The sequence below is a fragment of the Marmota marmota genome, unplaced genomic scaffold (genome assembly GCF_001458135.2).
Source record: "Marmota marmota marmota unplaced genomic scaffold, marMar, whole genome shotgun sequence".
Classification (NCBI taxonomy): Eukaryota; Metazoa; Chordata; class Mammalia; order Rodentia; family Sciuridae; genus Marmota; species Marmota marmota.
Window position 1 is genome coordinate 35532661 of NW_025999900.1, and position 20700 is coordinate 35553360.

The 20700-nt window shown below is 42.5% G+C and overlaps 1 protein-coding gene and 1 long non-coding RNA gene across 2 annotated transcripts in view; one reads left to right on the forward strand and one right to left on the reverse strand.

The window, feature by feature from the left end:
• Window positions 1-20700, reverse strand: part of LOC107148310 (T cell receptor alpha chain MC.7.G5-like) — a 282213-nt gene that overhangs the window by 11508 nt on the left and 250005 nt on the right. The gene's annotated exons all lie outside the window — the stretch shown is intronic.
• LOC125615287 lies at window positions 5960-16311 on the forward strand. Its single transcript, XR_007345868.1, has 3 exons — window positions 5960-6942; window positions 12052-12160; window positions 16008-16311. It is a non-coding gene; the product is annotated as an uncharacterized LOC125615287 (long non-coding RNA).

A 20700-nucleotide genomic window follows, 5' to 3' on the forward strand; every position in this document is an offset into this window, starting at 1 on the left:
CAAGAAGAAAAATCCTATTTCAGAAACCTAGCAAGGGTGAGTTCTCTTTCCTCAGAATTTGAGTACTTATCCTCTGAAAGCAAGACCCTCAGTCCAGCCCTCATTAGACCCGACTCACCGTCACTCCTCTTCAACAAAGAACTCCTTTAATGAGGGAGCAGTCCACGCCACTCCCTCACTACATCCATTTCCTTCCATGATATGTCTGAATTCAAAGTTTCCCCCAGCATTTCTACAACACTCACAGGGATGCACAATGAGGCTGGTCCCTCTTCCAAAGGTCAGTTTGTAGTTTCCTCCAGATGCACACAGTGAGGAAAGCCTTTGATAAAACCTGTCTCCTGTGGCCTCCCTTTACCACTGACCCAGTGGTGTTGGGACAGCTATCTTGGGAAGCACTAGCCACACTCCCACTGATGTTGGAAACCCTCCCCTGCTGAACTTGGAGCCCTGAGTCCTGTGCCTCCCGGGCAGGGATGGGAGCCAAGTGGAAGGGACTGGAGAAGACCTCAGCCCCAGTTACCCTGAGAAAACACTTTCCCACCAGCAGAGAAGCCCACATCTTCATCCAACACTCCAGTACCAACCCCACCACCCTGTCTGTTGGGATGGACACCCTGAGGGGCTGACTCTATTTATCTGTTGTTGAATAGATTCAGTGGCCTCTAAAGGTGCTGGGAGGATGGGGCCCAGGGTTTCTTTTGATGTTTTGATGTTTTGTTAAGCTCTCTTCCTTGTTCTCATTTTTCCCTTTCCACAGCTCCTGATGTTTCCCATTTTAGCCCTCTTCCTCAGGGAGGTCCAGGGGTGTGAGTCCTGCATAACCCTGTCTGACACAAGACTCCAGGCAGGATTCAGATCCTTGAGATTTATACTTTAACCCTTTCCTCTTTACCACTGGAAATAGGCCAAGGCACCCCAAACCTTTCAATTCCTTTATTTCCAGTCAGACTGGACTTAGTTTCTATGAAAACTGGGTCTACAGAGAAGAAATTCACAACAATAAAACTTTTGAAAGATGAGCGGAAATAGAACTCATGCTGCCTCTTTCAGAGATGCAAAAACTGAGGCTCACAGAAATCACAGCCTGGGCCGCAGACCTGAGCTGAGATGGGAACTCAGCCCTCAGTCCCCAGTCCTTGTGTGCTACCAGCTCTCAGGTTATTTCACACCGGGTTTGAGGGTCACATTATTAGCAAAGAGCTGTGTGGTTCCCCTGCACTGGGGCGGAAGCGAGGGACTGGGGACCTAACACTGCTCTGCACAGCCCCTCGCTTGGCCTTGCACAGAGGTGTAAACCTAGACCTCAGGCTGCCCCTGCCATGTGAGCAAGAAGTCCCTCAAGTCCCTCCTAGCTCTCACTTTGTGGTCCACAGTTCAATTTGAAACCTAGCCTCTGGGAAGGGCAGGGGAAGCCTTATATAGAGAATGGGAGTGTCGTCAGCTGAGATGCCAGGAGCAGGGGTCAGGGAGGAGAAGCCACAGGTAGGCAAAGATTTGGAACTATGTTTGGCTAAGAACTTGGGTGTGGCATTGATACATCCTTTTCCCCCCTCCCATGGAAATATGATAAGAAATTGTCCAGCACCAGGGTAGGGCCAGGGAAGGGTGGAGTGGAGGGCTATTTGTATAGGAAGATCCCGGCTCACTTACTTATGACCACCACTTGGGTTCTCTTCCTGAAAATGAGTTGCTTCCAGATACACACCTAGTGCAAGCATTACAAAAGGTGCTGTTTTTGCCCACCCTATAGTGGGGGACACACACCCTTTACAGTAGCTCTAAAAGCTGAACCCAAGAATGGCCAATCCTGAAGTGTTCCCCGTAACGGGTGGCATAAGGACCCGAAGGAGCCTGCCTAGGTGAACAGCACCAGCCCCCAGGGCTACCTATGGCCTTCATTTTCTGTATCACAGCCACCAACAAACATTGCCTCTGGCTATTCCTCCTCTGAGAAAAGCAGTCTTTACAAAACTTTGTGAAACACACTGCCTCCTACATGGTCCTGGTGGGTGTGAGTATTTCTAAAGATACCAGGGAGCAGGCGGGCATTTTCCCACTTCATCTGTCATGATTGAGAAGAAGTCCCATTTTCTTGGGGACATATGCAAAAATGCATTTTTTCACTCTGTCAGGAAGAGTAGGAACAAGAGAATTGCCAACCCACTGCACCGGGGCACATGCTAAAAACACGCCTGGGCCTGACTCAGTCACTGTGCCTTCTCTGGGGCTGAGCAAAAGTCCTGTGTGACTCACGCCTGACTCACTCTTCTTTCTGTCCTCATCTCACTCAAGGATGCTAACCGCCAGTAAGGCCTTTTGTCCTCAAGAAAGTCAGACATCTCAGTGCAGAACAGATTCAAATCCTTTCCCAGAAACATGATGCGGGGGAGGCGGGTGGGAGGGGTGGAATCATGGGTTCACTGTCAAGGAATTTGGAGTGTCCACTGCCACCCTGTCCTGTCTCTCTGCCCTTCCAACCCCATCTCAGCACAAGCACATATAAATTGTTATTAGACTTGTTATTACGAGTGTTTTGTTTTTCTGATAAGACTGGAAGTTCCTGAGATCCGAGGCCAGATCTTAGGTTTCTTTTTCTTCTTTGTTTCTTTCTTTTTAAACCAGCTGTGGTCTCTGGCTTTTGATGATACTCAATAATTATTTACTGACTTGAACTAACTTTACTGTGCATAATTATTGAGACAAGGAGGCCAGTTTTGGGAGAGGCTAAAAGCTAAGTATATTCTGGGTAAATGTGAACTGCAAAATCTAACTGCTTAGACAAGGAAAAACCAAGGAAGCATTTCTAAGAGAGATAATAAGGAGGCAGAATAAAAGCCAAAACATTGTGAGACTCATGTTGACCCTCAGCAGAGAGGTGGGAACCAAATGAACAAATTAGAAAACTCGACTGGAAACAAGCATTTTTCTCCCAGTATCTTGATAGCAATTCTCCCTAAAGGGTCAAAAGAATACTATAGCAGAAAATGTGCACCCCAAGTTAGTAGCATTGTTGTGATTAATAACAAAATAATAATCATAATAATCTATCACAGACCAGAGTAGCAGCTATAAATAGAAATATATAAAAGTAAACCTAATATTGGGGGCTACAAATTTCTGGAGTTCCAACTTACTTGGGCTGATCAAAACTTGTGTGCCAGTTCCAAACTTGAGCTGCTGAAAGCCTGTGTTCACACTCTGACATAACTCTATACAAAATGGCACCCGAAGCTGGGCCACGGCCTGGGAATCCTATGTTCACACTCAAGTTTGTTAATAAGTATGCTCCTATGTCTGCGTGCATAAACAAAAGTGGTAGGAGACATACATTTTTACTATTTAGCTTCATTTCTAAGACCACTAGAAGATGACAAGAAATACATCAGAGCCCAACAGGAGATTCTGCTTTGCATACAGTGAGTTATATAAAACACGTTATTAATATTCAGGTTGAAAAGTCATAATTACAGTTTCAGTTCTAGACAGGGCCCAGAGAGTTTTGTCTATTCACACCTATTGTTTGTTACATGTTTCTTGCAGGAATGTTCATGGACACTGTATAATGTGACATTATTAATATCATCATTTCTTCTTACTTAAATAGCAAAGCCATGTCCCCACAACCCACAAAAAAAAAAAAATAAATAAAATAAATAAAAATAAAAAAGAAAAAAGAAAATCAAAATGAATGTTCCTTAACTATAACGTAAGTCAGGTTATTTTATAGGACTTACTTGCACCAACTAATAGTCTTGTTCCTGTCCCAAAGATAAATTTGTAGCCTCCAGTATTTCCCACAGTGATTTGTCCTGTGTCAAAATGGGCCATTTCCTTCACCTTCCATTTGTATAACATGTCTGGGGAGCAGGTCCAGGAAGCCCATAGTAAGGTTTGAGTGATAAGAGCTAATAAGAACACATTTTTACACTCCTAGTGAAACCCATGAACAGGTCTTACACCTACCTACTTACACCATTGAACAGTAGTTACAGAATACAGCCCCAGGACCAGACTTCCCAGGTTCTAGTCCCAGCCCTAGTTCTCCTTGACTTTATAATTTTGGGCAATTCAATCAACCCCTCTGGGTCTTAATTTCCATATTGGGAAAATAAAGAGTGCTGAATTTAGATGAATCTTAAGCTCTTCTCAGAGCTGAAGTTCTCTGATGCAGCAGTGTCCCAAGTGTCCCCACATTGTGTTTTTCTGTAACTCACTAGTGGGTCAGGTACTTGCAGTCTGTTACATTGATGGCTGGTCTGCCTGGGGAATGTACAAGGAACCTCAGGAGAAAGGGACAGTCAGGACATGGGAGTGACTGCCATCATTTCCTCTCCTCTCCCATCTGGGTAAATGTTCCCAGCAGCTCTATCTGTCATTCAGAGGGGAAGAGAATCCTTCAGACATCTGAAGCATCCACATAAAAATTTCCTAAAATTCCGTCTATACCTCATGGCACTATCTAAGAAAGGAAAAGATAAATTCTATGTCCTTACTCACTGTGACTGGCATTCTCTCTCATTTCTTTTTTCTTTTTTTGATACTGGGGATTAAACCCAGGAGGGCTTATCCACTGAGCCACATCCCCAGCCATTTTTATTTTTTATTTTGAGACAGGGTCTCACTAAGTTGCTTATTAGGGCCTTGCTAAATTGCTGAGGTTGGTTTTGAATTTGTTATCCTCCTGCCTCAGCCTCCCAAGCTGCTGGGATTACAGGTATGTGCCATTGCACCTGGCTCGGCTCATCTCTCATTTCTAGATAAACCCTGGCAAAGAGCTTGTGTCATCCTATAATAGAAAATAAGGGGCTTTGAGATCATACAGATAGACCCAGGTTTGAATTTAGCCCTTTCTACCTGATAGAATCTTGGACAATAACTTCTCTGAGCCACCTCAGTTTCTGCTTCTGTAAAATAAGATATTGCTCCTTATCTTAGAGTTGTTTGAAGAGAAATAATACTGTATGTCATGCATCTAGCCTCATAGCCACATGCCATACACACAGTTTTGAGTGTTTCAACCTCTTCTACTGGAGTCTGAGGTGCATAGAGGGGAATGACTTGTTCAATATCACAAAGTCAATTGGGGCCAAATGCCTGTGGTGAAGTCCTGAGGTTCTGTTTCTGCACTTCACTGTCTCTTCTTGGACAATGTTTAGTGAAGGGGATGCTTTGTCTCCGGAGTGAATATGGTCTGGCTTATTTAGGGCATGGATAAAAAGACTTTGGGTCTTCTCCCTGAGTGTTCCTTGGAATCAGTGGCAGTGGAAGTAGAAAGGGTCTATTAGATGGTGGCCATGCAATTTTCTGCTCTCCTAGTTTCTTTCCTCTGTCGGACTCCATGTAGCTCAATACTAGTGTTAAAAACTCTGATGTGAGACAGAGCTTCTGTCAGCCTCAATTCTTAAATGGTTGCTAAATTTTGCTAAATTCTACCCCAAAGGAAATATGCCCTACAGTCATCGAAGCCTTTCACTAATTTATCTTGGGGTCACCATTCTTAATGCTTCTGCACTAGATTACAGCTAATTAAAAATAAGACATAAGGACAAAGGTGACATATCCTGTTCTCCTGTTTACCATTAGTAGAACACATTTTGTAGTTATTTTGGAATTTCATACTTACACAGTTCCACTTTTAGCTGGGTGCCTGTCCCAAAGGTGAGTTTGTTTACTCCTCCCGTGAATCCCACAGTGTTGGATGCCTCACAATAAACTCCCTTCTGCCACCGCACCCCTTCTGCTGGTTTACCCTAACCAATTAGAAAATACTCAAGACTCAGTCAAAAAGAAAAGAAAAGAAAAGGAAAGACTCAAGATTTAACATAGCTGAGTACAGTGGCATACACCTGTAATCCCAGTGACTTGGGAGGCTGAGGCAGGAGGATCGTAAGTTCAGACAGCCTCAGCAATTTAGTGAGGCCCTAAGCAACTTAGCAAGGCCCTGTCTCTAAAAATATAGAAAATAGGGATAGGGATGTGGCTCAGTTGTTAAGCACCCCTGGGTTCAATCTCCAGTACCAAAATAAAATAAAATAAAATAAAATGAAAGATTTAGCATAGCTATTTGACTTATTTATATGAGAAAAAGCCCCCTTCTAGCACAAATGGGGATAAATTTATAGACTGTTGGTGCTGTGGGACCAGAGGTCATTCAAGCCCACTTCCCCTTTAATAGATAAGAAATATGAGACTCAGAGGCAAGAGATATGCTCTAAATGACATTGCTGGTTGGTAGCAAAGACTAAAATATAGAGCTATTTGATTCTCAATCTAGTGTTTTACTCTTTTCACCACAGGCTTGAATGTCCTGTGTCATTTACTTTATTCTCTTCTTCCCTTTGGTCTAGAAACTTGATTTCTTTGGCTGCTTTATTTGAATTAAACAAGCGTTTATCAAGCACCTTACTTTGTAAAAGGACCATATGAGATACTTCCTGGGACATAAAAGAGTTTTTGCTCTCAAAGATCTTTTGCTTTTAATAGCTGAATATCCTTAAGAAGTAAGAGATTTCTGGAGCTGTCTACGTTGCAGATGGTCTAAGGTTGCACAGCTAAATTTGGGATACAGAGGGTAAGAGGAATGTGAAGGATGCCTGGCGGGGAAACCACAGACTGGGCTTTCCACAGGAAGTTGGGCTATTTCTGGAGAAACTATGTTTGTCCTAATCATTTAGGATGTTAGACTGCCCTCCATTGCAATCTAGTGAATTAGTTCTATGGTTTTCAACTCTTCTGTTATTTTCCTGTTTAAATGGAGAGCCCATGGAAGCTCACCCTCAAGTTCATAGGTCTCAACTGACAAAACAAGGACGACGCAATCCATGAGGATAACACACAGGAAGTACATGGAGGAGCCTTCAACCAGACAAGGGGGAAACAAGCACGGAGCCGGGCCAGCGTTTACCTGGAAAGACTAGAAGCGCAGTCCCCTTTCCAAAAGTGAGTGTGTTGAATCCCGATGACACACTATAGCAAACCCCCACACAAAAACAGCCCACAGTGCTGGGGTTTTCAACCTGTGAACTATTTAGGGAAGGGGGAAGAAAATCCATCATTTAGGGAGAACCTACGATGTGCTAAGCAGGTTGATAATTTACACAGAAGACATTATCTCATTTGGGCCACAACTGGGCCATGAGCTTAGATCTTATTATTCTCATTTTATAAGTTAGGAACAGGTGTCCTGAGGCTAAGCGGGCTGGGCCAGCACCAAGAACAAAGCACGAATATCCATTATCCTCAAAACATTTTAGCAGAGGACACATAAGGAGCCACAAGAGACAGTCCTGCTCCTTGTTCTCTCTTCAGTGGGACTGCAGTTGTCTTGGGGTTGGTTCTTTTCTAGAACCAGACACCAGAACTGTAGTAACAGGGACCCAAGCACAATGGCTCATCCTTCATCACAGGACCAAGTTCTTGAGGCCTGAGGACATATTACCCTCAATCTTTCTGTTATTCCTCAGGTGCCCTACTCACCAGGCATGACCAGCAGTCTGGTCCCACTCCCGAAGGTCCATCTAGCACCTCCATCTTGCCCACAGTGTTTCTAACCCAGACAAAAACACTCACAAGCCCACATATCCTTCTCATCCCGAGACCTGCAGATGTGGCCCTCTCACCTACAAAGGGGGCTGTGTCTTAACTTTCTTTTTACATTCCACAGAACGCACGGACCATTTGACTCAAATTTGGCGCATTTATTGCTTAACACTTAAAATGAAGTCTCTACCTACCCACACCTCATGGTCCATCGCCATCACACTCATGATTTTCAACTCTATTTATCTAACGGATGTATCTGGCCTTTTTTTCATTTCCATGACAGTTACCAATTTTTAGATTCTTGCTATATTGTCTCCCCTAATTTTACCTTCAATCAATCTGAAACTTGACGGACAAGTGTCCAGATCATTCTGAGAGGCAGCTTCCTGCTCCCTCAGTCAACTTGTTTGGTGAAACCAGCGACTCAATGGTAGCCTGATTACTTACTCAAGTTCTGTTCTGTCCTCAAAGCTGAACGACCCTCTGATTATATCACACTCATTCTGCTTCTAATTTAGTGGAAAACACCACTTCTTTTCTCTTTAGTTCTTGTGCTTCATAAATCTACTGTTTTCCATTGCAGGCAATGTCTTAGCTTTCTTTTCTATTAAAAAGAAACACAGCTTGGATGGAACAATACTACTAGAATGTAAAGGGATGAATGAGGGTTCCTTACACAGTCTCTTTATTAAATATTCTGAAAAATGACCCAGGAAAGGAAAGGCCTCTTACATTCCATTATGCTCCAAATGTCATTATCTGAGTGAAGAAAACACAGGGCGGAAGAAATGCTTAGGAAATTAGACTCACTTGTGGTGACTTGGAGCTTTGTCCCAGTTCCAAAGGTGAGTTTCTGGTAACCAGAATTCACACTGTAATGCAGGCCTTTACAAAATGGCTTCCTTTCCCTGGCCATTTTCATTGGGTGGCCTTCAAGTCACTCTCCATCCGTGGAAGACAGAGTGCTTTCTACCAATGCCCATGGCTGCAGATTCACATGAAAACAGCCATTTTTCTAAGAACTCACACTGTCTCTTCATTTTAAAAGAATTTTACTATTCAACCCAGCATTTTTTGTTTTATAGACAGATAATATTTTACATATGTATACCCCTTAAGAATTTTCAAATAATTTTCATATACATTAACCTATTTTACCTTAAAATGATTTATGAGGTATTATTAAATACTCTCCCTTTGCACATAAAGAAACTATGGCCCCAGTTCACTGATCAAGCTAGGGTGAGCAGAACTGGAAGGGGTCAACCAAACTTTCTGCCTTTTTCTTTAGGATCAACTCTCTGGATTTTTTCCGAGTATTATTTTTGGTTCATCTACATGACTTTTTCTTTTTAGTTTTTCTCCACAGCTAGCTCTTTTTATCCTCTGCACCATTATTTAAATGTTTCTTTCTGTATGGAAATACACTTAAGTCTGCACAAACCATTAATTTTTTGACACTTGGGCCTTACAAATACTTTAGTAAGTTCAGTGGGCCTCAGTAGTCACATTAAGCCTCTTACTTTAGTGACATATTGCATACTTACTAGGTTTTACTGATAATCTTTTCCCACTCCCAACGATGAATGTGCTATAAATCATAGCCCTGTGCTGCCTGACGAAAATGCCCGAGCTACCTTGATAATAGACTAATGTGATTAGCATGTATCTGTCCTCCCTCGTGGGAGTTCTGGCTGGGATTCCCCTTTTTGATTTCTGGAATAAAGGCTAAGCCATGGAATTAAGCCCATGAAAGCCTCTTTTCAGGGCACAAGAGCAGTGGTACAATAGATGTGGCAGAAAGCCTGAGAAGAGTCCAAGTGATATTCTCTAGACAACTCTGAAACTTATTCCTTTCAAAAAGATTTGCAAAATGTCACAAGTAATCTTGTTTCACTAGCCAAAGGATATCAGGTCTGATCCCCACTTTATTTTACCTAGGAATCCACACTGTACATAATCTCATTTTACTGGTGTTAAGCAAACTGCTCCTATCCCTTTAGGTAATCTTTCCTTATCACTTTATTTAAAACATTTTTGTGAGCATATAGTGGGACATGGGAGATGGTTGGAGTATTGGGATGGGAGACAGCACCTCTTTTTAAAAATTTTGTTTTAATGGCTTTCCTTATTAAAACACAATAGTCCTTGACTTAAAGGATAAGGAGACATTAAGTCACCCATGCAATATAAGATACAGGGTAAGTACAGGCATTATGATCAATAGTTACCAGTTACTTACTGGGTCTCACTAATAAGGTGGTTCCCTTTCCAAAGGTCCATGTACTTCCTCCTTGATAGGCACAGTGAAATAAGGCCCTGCAAATACTTCACGTGCCTGCTCACTCAAACCCTCTTTGTATACAGCTATAAACAATGGAAATTCATATTTCGCCCTTGCATTTTGGCCAGGAGCTCAATGAGTTTTCAGCATTTGCACAAATGCTCTATAATTTGATTTCAATGGTGCTTGGTCCTTTATTCACTTAGTAACTATTTACTTAACACTGTAGGAGGCACTGAGGAGACAGTGAGGGCCACTCACTGTCCCTGTCCTCATGGCTCACAGTATAGGAGGACGAAAATAATAGACAAATACATAGCTAATAAGATGTCAAATGACAAAAGTGTGTGAATTTAAATTAAGCTGGATAACAGGATAGAGGGAAAACAGGCAGTGGCAGCTGTGTTTGATGGCTCATTGGATTGGCTGGGCAGGAGGCCCTCTCTAAGGAGGTGATGTCTGAAGTGAAGTCCAGACATGGAGGAGTTAGTCATCACCCTCATTTCCAGATAAGCAAATTGAGGTCTGAAAGATCAAAGCCTGGCTCCAAATCACACAGTGTCTCAACCACAGACACTTAGATCATGCCTCTCCTAGCTCAGAACTAGAGGTAAATATAACCATGTAAATTCTTCTTAGATAAGATAATGACAGGCAGATATTCTTCCAAAGTGATTTTGGGATGTTATCAGGGCAACTGGAAGATGTGGCTTTGGCCATGGAGGGCACTGAGGTTGTATGAAGAGGCCAAATAGAAGAGAAGGTACTCTCTGATGGAGCTGGCCACTGAGCTAAGGAGGTATCTTCCACTCTGCTTCCCTATTAAGCCTGAAGATAAGGCACACTTACCTGGCAGAATACGCTCTTCTAATTAGATTGGGGAGTCTCTGCTCCCCATTAAATCTGGACAAATGGAGGGCATTTGGCAATTCACTTAGATATCCAAAAAAAAAGGTTGCTACTTGCCTCAATAACTAATTAAATTCAGAATTCATGGCAATACTCACTAAGATTCACCTTTAAGATGGTCCCCCCTCCAAAAACCAGTTTCTGGGTGCTCACGGATGCCACAGTGATTTGTATCACCACAAAAAAACCAAAGGGTCCCTTATTTTCAAGTACAAGAATTCTCTTAAGGTTGTTTGGCTTGGTCGAGATTTAACCCAAAGCTAAGCATATACTGAGGAAAACTCAAGAAAAAAATTCACCTACTCTTTGCAAAGGTAGGAAACCTGAGGAAGGAATCATTTTCTGCACTTTCCCAACTTTACACATTTCTCTCCTAAGTGATCTCGGGTTTCCAAAGATCTCCAGGGATTCTCTTGGTTACCAGTGCTCATGTTATTTTTTTTCTCATAACTAGAGAATCCATCTCATTTCCACATTGAACCCATTCTCTGCCATAGCCTAAGTCCATTAAACTTGTTCACCTTTAAGCTTATTCCCTTAGATTTCTCAAAATCTAACTCTTAAAAATTATGAGTCTCACTACCCACACCTGTCAAGGAGATTCCACATACTTTATCTCATGTGAGTCTCAGAATCTCTTTTCACAGGGCTGAAATCATAATCTCTGTGTTATAGACGAGGCTTGGAGAACTTGAGAGATCTTCTCATGGCAAACCAGTGAGGGACTGAGCTGGGTCTGCACTGTCTTTGGCTCCTGGTTGAATATCTTAATAATTAATTTTGTGCACATTCATGTACTGATCTCATCAGCTTGCCTTTCAAGTATCTCTCCTTTCTTCTTCCCTCCCCAATAGAGGTAACATTCTAATAATAATAAAAAACTCTCTTCCCATCTCCAAACAACAACAACAACAACAACAACAACCACCACCACCATGACAACAAAATCAAAACCCAAAACCCTCTAGCTCAATTCCTTTTCAGAGCAGTGTCTTTTTAGTCCTCACACATTTTCTGTGAGCCAGGAGATAAGGGTTACCAATATTTCAGTTACATTAATTGGGAAAAATGAGAGCAGGAGGAAATAGATCAGAACGATGGTTATAGAGGCTGCAGCGTGGTACAGACAGCAATATATTGAACGTTAGAAAACGTGAGTCCTTTCTCTGCTATTGTGACCATGTTCAAATCACTTACATTCTTTGAAGAGGAAAGAATTACCCTTTTCTACCTTCCTTTGCCCCTTTGGAAAATCAGATAAGTGATGTGAAGAAATAAGTCAAGTACCTTCATTTTTTTTTCCTTCTCTTTAGAAAATAGACCTTAGGAAACACCAAAATAGCAACATCCTTTATCCATATGGAATTCACAGTGCAAGCATACATATATGATTATGCAGAAGAGCAACACTAAACATTTAAGGTAAGTTTAAGATGGATTTGGGCCGACATACCGCACTCAACTTAAAATTGATGACAAGGTTTCTGTTTCAATGTTGAAAATAGAATTGGGGTTCAAGCCCCAGTACTCACTTGGCTTAACTAGCACCCTGGTTCCTCCTCCAAAAGTTAGCTTGTTTCCTGCAGTGTTGGTTACACAGTGATCTGAGGCCCAGCAAAAACATAGTGACTAGGGGAACTAAAATCCTTGGTAGATACTTGACATTCTCTACAGCCTTGAAAAAGTGGAGGGGTTACACTGCCCAGGGCAGGCCTGTTGCCCAGCACTGGATCTGATTTATAGAGCTGAAATACTTGCAAGTGGGCACATACTTGGTTCTAGCCCATACATATATTTGTTTACCTCTCTGCTTTGGCCATTTGAACTTGGCTCTGTGAGTGAATAATAGCTCTCAACTATAACCTAATATAAGGGCTCATTTGACTATTTTTAACCCCCAAATAATCTGAGAACAGGAAGGCCTTAAAATCCTGGAACCTTCTCCTTTCTTCTTCCCTCCCCCAATAGAAGTGACATTTTAATAATATATAGAATGTCTATTCATATATCCAGACTGGAAATGCTGAATGAACATGTTCATACACACACAGGTACTTGCTAACAGGGTCTCTCCATTCAATTTACTGCCCAGGGAAGACCCCAAAGAGAGAAAGGATACTGCTTAAGTCCTGGGTCTGACCAGGTCCTTCCAGCTGCTGTGCCTACCTTGCACTGTGGACCAGCTTTACTTTCTTTGGTCAAAGTTTCAGACCCAGATTCCCTCTAGTGAGTCTAGAGTCCCTCCACTGGTGAGCCTAGTGCCAAGGAAGTGGATAGGCAGTATTCTTGGGGAAAATTTATAGAGAGCCATGGACAGATCATTCTCAATAAGAAAGGTGTGCAGTGGCCAATGTAGCCTTATAAACTTGTTCTTGAATTTGGCTTGCCCATTCTGAGTTGATGTCCTTCCTCAAGTTGGGTTTGGACCAAAGCAGCAAAAGGGATGCCTCAAGCTTTCCAGGGGGACTGTCCTTCTCCTTTGCCTTTGGTGGGGACCACCACAGCCTCCTCTCTGATTCTTGGGTTCCTAAAAGGGTCTCTAGATACTCTTGGCATTCCCTCTGCTTCTCACCCCAGGCTACCTAGGGAGGGGGATCATCTGGGAGAGGCAACATGCATATTCCCTTGTTTTTAAGACTGAAAAAATTCATTTATCTTCCTTTTCATTTTTTTCATAGCAATATTTGCCTAGAGGAGAATAGAACCCACTCACCAGGCCTGACGGTCAGCTGAGTTCCTCTTCCAAAGTACTGCCTCCCCAGGACTGAGCCTCTATCGACACAGTGCTGGCCCTCTTTACATGAACCTGTTCCTAATGTCCCCATCCTCTCTCTCCTTTCTTTCGGTTATAGGGTTGAAATTCACCTCTACTCTCTTTTAGTAGCTTTAAGTCTTTTTCTTGGGCAGCCAGCAGACTAAGCAGTGCAGTCAGTCCTCAGAGGCAATATCTCAAGGGACAAATGATCTGTTGTAACAATGGTCTTTCTGCCTTCAGAGGACTCTCCCATCAGAAAGCAATTACACATCCTTTTCAGAGTGTTTAAATTGGAAGGAACTTCGCTCCCTTGCCCTATTTCCTGTATAAAAGGCTGCTCACTTACTTGGATTGACATTATGTTTGGATCTCTTTCCAAATCTGAACTTGTGGAAACTTTGATAGGCCAGATCTGTCCCCTGCAAAATCACCCCATTTCCCTCATTTAACCTTTGGTCTTCCCTCTGGGCATTCCCTTTCTCTCTCTCTCTCTCTCTCTCTTTATTTTTCTTTTCTTCTCTCATACCTCTTTTTATTTCCCCATTTACTGCATGGGAAGATTATTCTCCATTATCTTATAGATGTAAAAATCTCTGTAGGCTTTAATGCATGACTAATTTGACGACTTGTTTCTTCACCTATCAAAACTATACAAGTAGAAGAAACAAGTCTGAGCTCACCTTTCATCCTCTGGGCTTGAGACCTGGGATCTTAGCACCTGGAGTTGAAAGGGAGGTGATTCTGTCTAATATCTAAGTTGCCATAGGAACCCCTTCCACAGCATCCTGATGGTCTGCTCTAAGGATCCAGGTGAACATCTCCAAGAACAGTCCCATACTTCACAAAGCACCTTTCCATAGCAAGGCAGTTATACTTGTTCAAAAGACTTTAGGGGAAGCTGGACACATCCTTTACCTGCTGTTTTGATTCTGCCTTCTGTACAACCCCTTCCCTCACCCACATAGAAGTTCTTCAATTACTGGAGAAGAGTGCCTCTTTTCTTAATACAGCCCCGTAACATTCTTTCTTACTGTTTTTAGAGATCTGAGATAATTTCAGATTGCTTTCTCAGTTTTATCTGACTGTGAAGAGTGCCCTCAACAAATGTGTCCTTGTGAAGGTGCCCCTTAGGAGAGCCATTCTGGGGAGGAGGAGGAGGTGAGGGAAGACAAATGAGGCAGAAAGATTGCAGTTCTAACACAAGCTGGGAAGTGTCTGGAATTTAGTTACTCCTGACTGTGCTTCCCAGGTGAGATTGCTCTTAAATGTACCCACCGTTTTGATTAAAAGTATTCTGGCCTTTTCCTTTTTACTCACTTGCTCTTACAGTTAGTGCGGTTCCTGCTCCAAAGCTGAGCTTGTAGTTATCATAGCCACAGTGCCATGTCTTCCTACATAAACCTTAAGAGAGTGGGCTGGGGGACAGGCAGGCCTGCCTCCTGGGCTAGCTCTGTCTCTCATATTTAGTGAGCCTTGGACAACTATTTCAACCTCTTTGTCTTAAATGTTCACACAGTTTCCTCATCATCTTTGTAAGTGGGGATGATAATAATATCTATTCCGGAGGGAAGTTAGAAGGGTAAAATGAGTTATAGTGTGAGAGACATTAATGCTGTGCTTTGCACTTAGCAAGTGTTCAATAATGTAAGTTAGAAGATCATCATGAAGGCCACTTAATTATTTTCATCTTTTAAAGAATACATGTAATTTTAATTTGTCATATTTCCTTTCTAAAATCCTGGATATACCAACATTCTTTTGTCAACTAGTAAAAGTAGCAATAGTTAAATTTGGGGGCTTTTCCTAATATAGGAAAGAGCATAGTTGGCAGTTTCACAATGTTTATGGAATCCTAGGATTTGTTTACTACATTCTAGATACGTTCAAGAGACACAGGAGTGACAAAATGTTATGGGTAAGGACTAGAACCTAAAATAAAAGAACTTGAAATAAATACAGACTGATGAGAGGAATTTAGTATAATAGGTTGGCAAGTTTTTCTTGCAGACAACTATGACTTACTTGGGTTTACGCTGAGTTTGGTTCCAGATCCAAAGTAAAATCTGTTATAGTTGTACACTGTGTTCAACATCATTACAAAAAGTCCCCAGGAACTTCTTAAAAGGGAGGTGCATTATCCAGAGGTGACTAACCAAGTTATGTGAAGACTAATCCAAACTCACCAGTTTTTTGCTATTCCCTAGAAAATTCAAGTACTAAGGTGAGGAATGAGCTGAAGAGACACATTCATTATCAGAGACAGGCAAGATAAGGGCAACTGATTTTCTTCAGTGGTTTTATTGATTTCTTTTCTTTAGTTTTCTGCTTGGGTTCTTTCTTGTGTCCTCTGTGCTCCATGCACTTGATATCTGAAACAAGGACGCTGCAAGGAAATGCTCTTTACTTTTTTTCTTTTCCTACTTATAAATGAAAATTCCCCCAGGTGGACTAGCCTGTGAAGAATATCATCATTCTGCCTTTAGTTTTAGGGCTACCTGGAAGCTTCTCTTTCAGACCCTGAACCTGGATCTAGATTATACTTGACAACTGAACCTGACCTTCTCTTAAGGACATTGGAGCCATGCCGGGCGATTCTGCAGGTATGATCTATTAAGATCACTATATCCTCTCTGTCAGAGTCTACATTATACAACCAAATGTGTTTAACATCCACAGTGACAGTCCCCTTCCATCCCCCACAGCGAAACTCTGCATTTTGGCTTATTTTTGCTTCCTGCCTGCATATTCCCTTCAGGAAAAAAAGAAAAAAGGAAATAAAGAAAAAAAGAGGCTGCAGTGTTGGCTGTCATTTGCAAGTCTAGATGAAACATTATTTATGGGCAAAATATTTTGCTGACAATTTCAAGAGAAAGGAAACCTCTGTGCCAACAGTTAGACACCCACACAGTTTGGATTTAAACAGATCTTAAAAATGAACACAGTTATGAGAAATAAAATAGAGGTGACTTCAGTCTAAGCCAAGTAATTATAATACTTTTGCAGTTTTGGAGGGCAAGGGGCTCACTTGCTCTTACTTGTAGAAGTGATAAGCAATGTGTTTTGGGAATGCTTCACTGGAAGGGCACTAGAGAACTAGAGAAATAGAGCTTCATTTAAATACCTTAAATAGGCACCTTGTGTTTCAAGACTTATGTAGAAATAAGCTAGAGTAAGTTGGAGATGTAGCTGGCCAACTAGGCTTGGTTTAAGATAGTTCTTGTAGCATTTGATCTGGTTCTGGTGCAAATATTATGAGAAACAGAACTCCCTTGCGCCCACTATCCAGCAAGGCTTCTAGGTTAGGATAGCCTTTTCTCTGCTCATTTCATGCACTCCTATTCAAGCTTGGCAAAGAGGCTTCTTTTCCTCTTCTTTGATAAATAGTTCTCATCTCACTTTTCCCTTTCTAGTTTCCATTGCGGGTGGCCCTCCACCATTCTCAATCCCAGGCCCATTAACTAACATAGATACACACAGTATACATTTATAGATACTTAAATTGATGCAAATTGTTTTTCATTGTGGTGACCTACCAGGTACAACAGTTAGCCAGGTTCCAGATCCAAAGGTCTGTTGCCAGCCTGAGCCAGAGAAACACTGTGTTATATCTAATAGCAAGAACCAGATCAAAGAGGGCAGGCTGGCAGAGCACAGACAGAAGAGTTGGCAGTTCTTTTATGAAGTAGTCTGTGCCATTGTTAATGTAGGTTTGGTCTGGAGTAACCAAGCTGGCCATCTACTACCTCTAAATGAGTCCTTCTTTGTCTTTTATAATCCCATTTTCTTTTAGAGGATCTTTGTTTCCCATTTTCCACTACAGAGTTGGAAGCATCAAACATGTTTCTAAATATATGTATAGTAAATGTGCTTTGATTTTAGATGTCAAATAAGCATTCAAATCTTTTCATCTAAGGAGACTTAAAAAATCCAGACAGGACATTTCCACTGAGGGTATCACTAGATTATGCTACCAGGGAACTTCCCAAACTCTTGGGTCCTCCTTAGTCTGAGCCTATGGAATCTAAATGACATAGGTTTAGAGCTGGCATTGTCTAGTTAATTTGCCCACTAGTTTTATGTTGATAAAATAATTTTATAATGATCAAATTATCTGAGAACTTGCTAATTTTCTTGCTAATGTTATCGATGTTGGTTTATCTGCTAAAGGACTTTAAAACTGCAACAAAAATAAATTTTAATATTTATTAAGGTAGTGAGGATGGTATAAAAGGATCATGCCCAAAGACATCAGAATGTATATAGTCATATCTAGGAGAAAAAGTGGGATCCACTTCCAGCTTGGGAGATCCTGGAGGGGATTGTCAGTACTGGGTTTGTCCCCTGTTGGATTCCTAGTATGAGCACTGAGCCTGGTGCAGAGTTGGTGTACAAAATATTTGTCGGATGAGTCCTGACACAGGTTTCAGACCAGACACAGGTTCAACAAGCCAGAGACTTAAGGTCTAATCTAGTTCAGCAATCAACTGGCGGGGGTGTGGGGATTATTCCCTTCCCTGGACCCAGTTACCTTATAAGTGAAGACAGCCAGAAAGGATGATTCTAAAGATTTTTCTCTGTTCAGTGAGGCTATGTTGTATGAATTTTTGCTCTACAATCTCAGAAACAGGAAGTGCCTCCCAGTACCCATGAGTAATATTTTTTTTCAGTGATTTTCAGACTTTGACAGAGACTGATCATGCTTATTTTGGTCAACAATGATTATTTACAAGTTTCCTTCTATACATTTACATAATCTCAACCAAAGAGAATAGTGCCTTACAGGGCTTATTATGGAATTAGACATCTTGTCCCTGATTACTGCACAAATCCAGGGCTATGATCCTAGCCAATACCCCAACTGATCAGTCGCACATCTTTAGTCCCAATACACACAGTCTGGGAGCATTTCCCAGAGACATCCCTGCACAGCTCATTTTGCATGGCAGATTCTAGCCAGGAAGATGTTTGGCTTCCTATGTGACCCTCATTCTCCTTCTCTAAGCATTCTTCATATACTGTATAATTGGGTCTAAATCAGCCCTTAATCCACAGACATTGCTTAATCCAGGGATACAATTTTATACTTACTGGGCTCCACAGATAACTTGGTTCCCTGTCCAAAGATAAGCTTTCCTTGGTCATAATTCACACTGTGTTACATATCCTGTCAAAAACACATCCAATCTGTCTGAACACATTTCTAATCCTCCACCCCCAAATCTAGAGCCGATTGCTCCCACACCACAGCATGAATCATGGCTGTTCTGCCTATGATTTCTTCTTTTATGGGGAATAAGGGGGATTCACACACAGGAGACTGATGGAGAAGAATGAGAATTCCTATTTTCCAAAAATGTTTCTATTTAACACACACTGACCTCTCATTTCTGCCTAATTGCTATGGAGATTGTAGTTCAGGGAAATAGCTTCCTTTCAAATGGGTTTCTGGTAGGCTCAGCAAGAAAGACTTGGCATGAAGGGGTTAAAATTAAGGACAGGTGAGGCTCCAGGGAATCAGGCTTACCTGGGGTGACCACAACCTGGGTCCCTACTCCAAAATGCAATTTCCCCCAGCCTTCCGTTGTCACACCGTGACAAACACCTCTACAAAATGGCTTCCCCAGAGAAGACAGCTGCTAAATGAAGACAAACTGCTCATGGGGAAACAATCTTGCTACAAAATGAGGTAACTGCATGATATGAGGTACAAACTCCCCCCCTTCTCTTTTAATTTCTCTTCTGTTCAGACACGGAGGGTGAGGTGTGCCCAGAGCCACACTTCCTGAGAAGCAGGGCCAGCGAGTGGGGCTGCTGGGGTTAATGAAGCCTGGCACAGGCTCAGGACTCCTTGGGAATTGGACCCACTGGTCTAGGAGGCTGCCTGGTGCTCAGCCCAGTGTGCAGCACCACTGGATCTCAAACCACAGCTCATTACTACTCTCACCCTCTTATTTAAATCACCTGGTATTTTGGATTCATGAATCTGGTGGAAAACCTATGTCAGGATCCTTGGTCTCTGTTCCTGTTAATCCCTGGTCTCTACCTGTGTCGGTTTTCAATCTGTCGAGTGCGGACAACTGTGTTGGGGTCTCCTGCTGAGGAAAAACCTGTCATCAGGTGTTTAGCTTATTGGAAGTCTGGCCCACTGGGTGGACTCTGAGGCCTGGCTGTGGGAGGGTTCCTGGTGGGTGTGTTCCCCTTCACCACATTTCCCAGAGGGGTGATAAGGTATCAGGCCTTGGTCAGCCCATCCCTTCTTTGGACCCAAGGAGGTCCCCTGGAAAAGAGGCAGGTCTTCCTCTTGTAAATAATCTATTCAATGCACAATTCAAATTATATGCTACTTACTTGGCTTGACAAGCAGGCTTGTCCCCTTCCCAAAGGTAAAGGAATAGCTTTGTCCTTCCACAGTGATTAACTCAGCATCAAAAACCTGCCAGCTCAGCTTTTCCCCACACAAAGCCCATCTGAGAAGGGAATCTCTAGCGCATTTCCTCTAGTGTTATTCACACAGGCCTGGGATTTTCCTCCCTGAGTAAGCAAACTCTCCCACTTCTTATTGTCCTCTTGGGCTCTGTCCCTCGCTTCCCTTCTACCTTCCTTTCCATTACTGCTCCTGAGGTCACAGTGGATCTCTGCCCTCAAGCCCTTTCAGCTTACCCCCAAGCTGAGCATGGGACTCATTTCCTCTCCCCATTTAACTGTACTTACAGGGCAGAATGGACAATTTGGTTCCAGGACCAAAGGTCAATTTTCCGCCCGCGGAGTTGTCCCCACAGTGCTTCTGGGCTTAGCAAAAACCCACTAGAGTTTCCTCTCCAGGTGCCAGGGCATCTCAACACTATAAAAGGACCCAGAACCTGTATTTTTGGCTTTAGGGTGAAAGAGACAGCCCATCTGTCTTGTCCTATCCTGAGACCAAAGGGAGTTTGAGAATCCAGCAAGCAAAGGTTCCAAAACTTAACCCAGCCACCTCCACTCCTGCGTCCCCAGGGCTGCAGCTCTGCATTAATGAGGCTGAATCTTTTCAGGGAGAGAAGCCCCAGGGGCTGGAAGAGGCTTAAAGAGGTTCTCTCATTTCTTCTCCTGCCTTGAGGCAGGGCTGCACTTCACTCACCCCTGATAGGAGGGTGTCTATCTCCTTTCAGAAACCCTCTGGAGATAGTGCTCTGGCAACAGCTCCCGACAGCTCATTTTCACTGCTCAG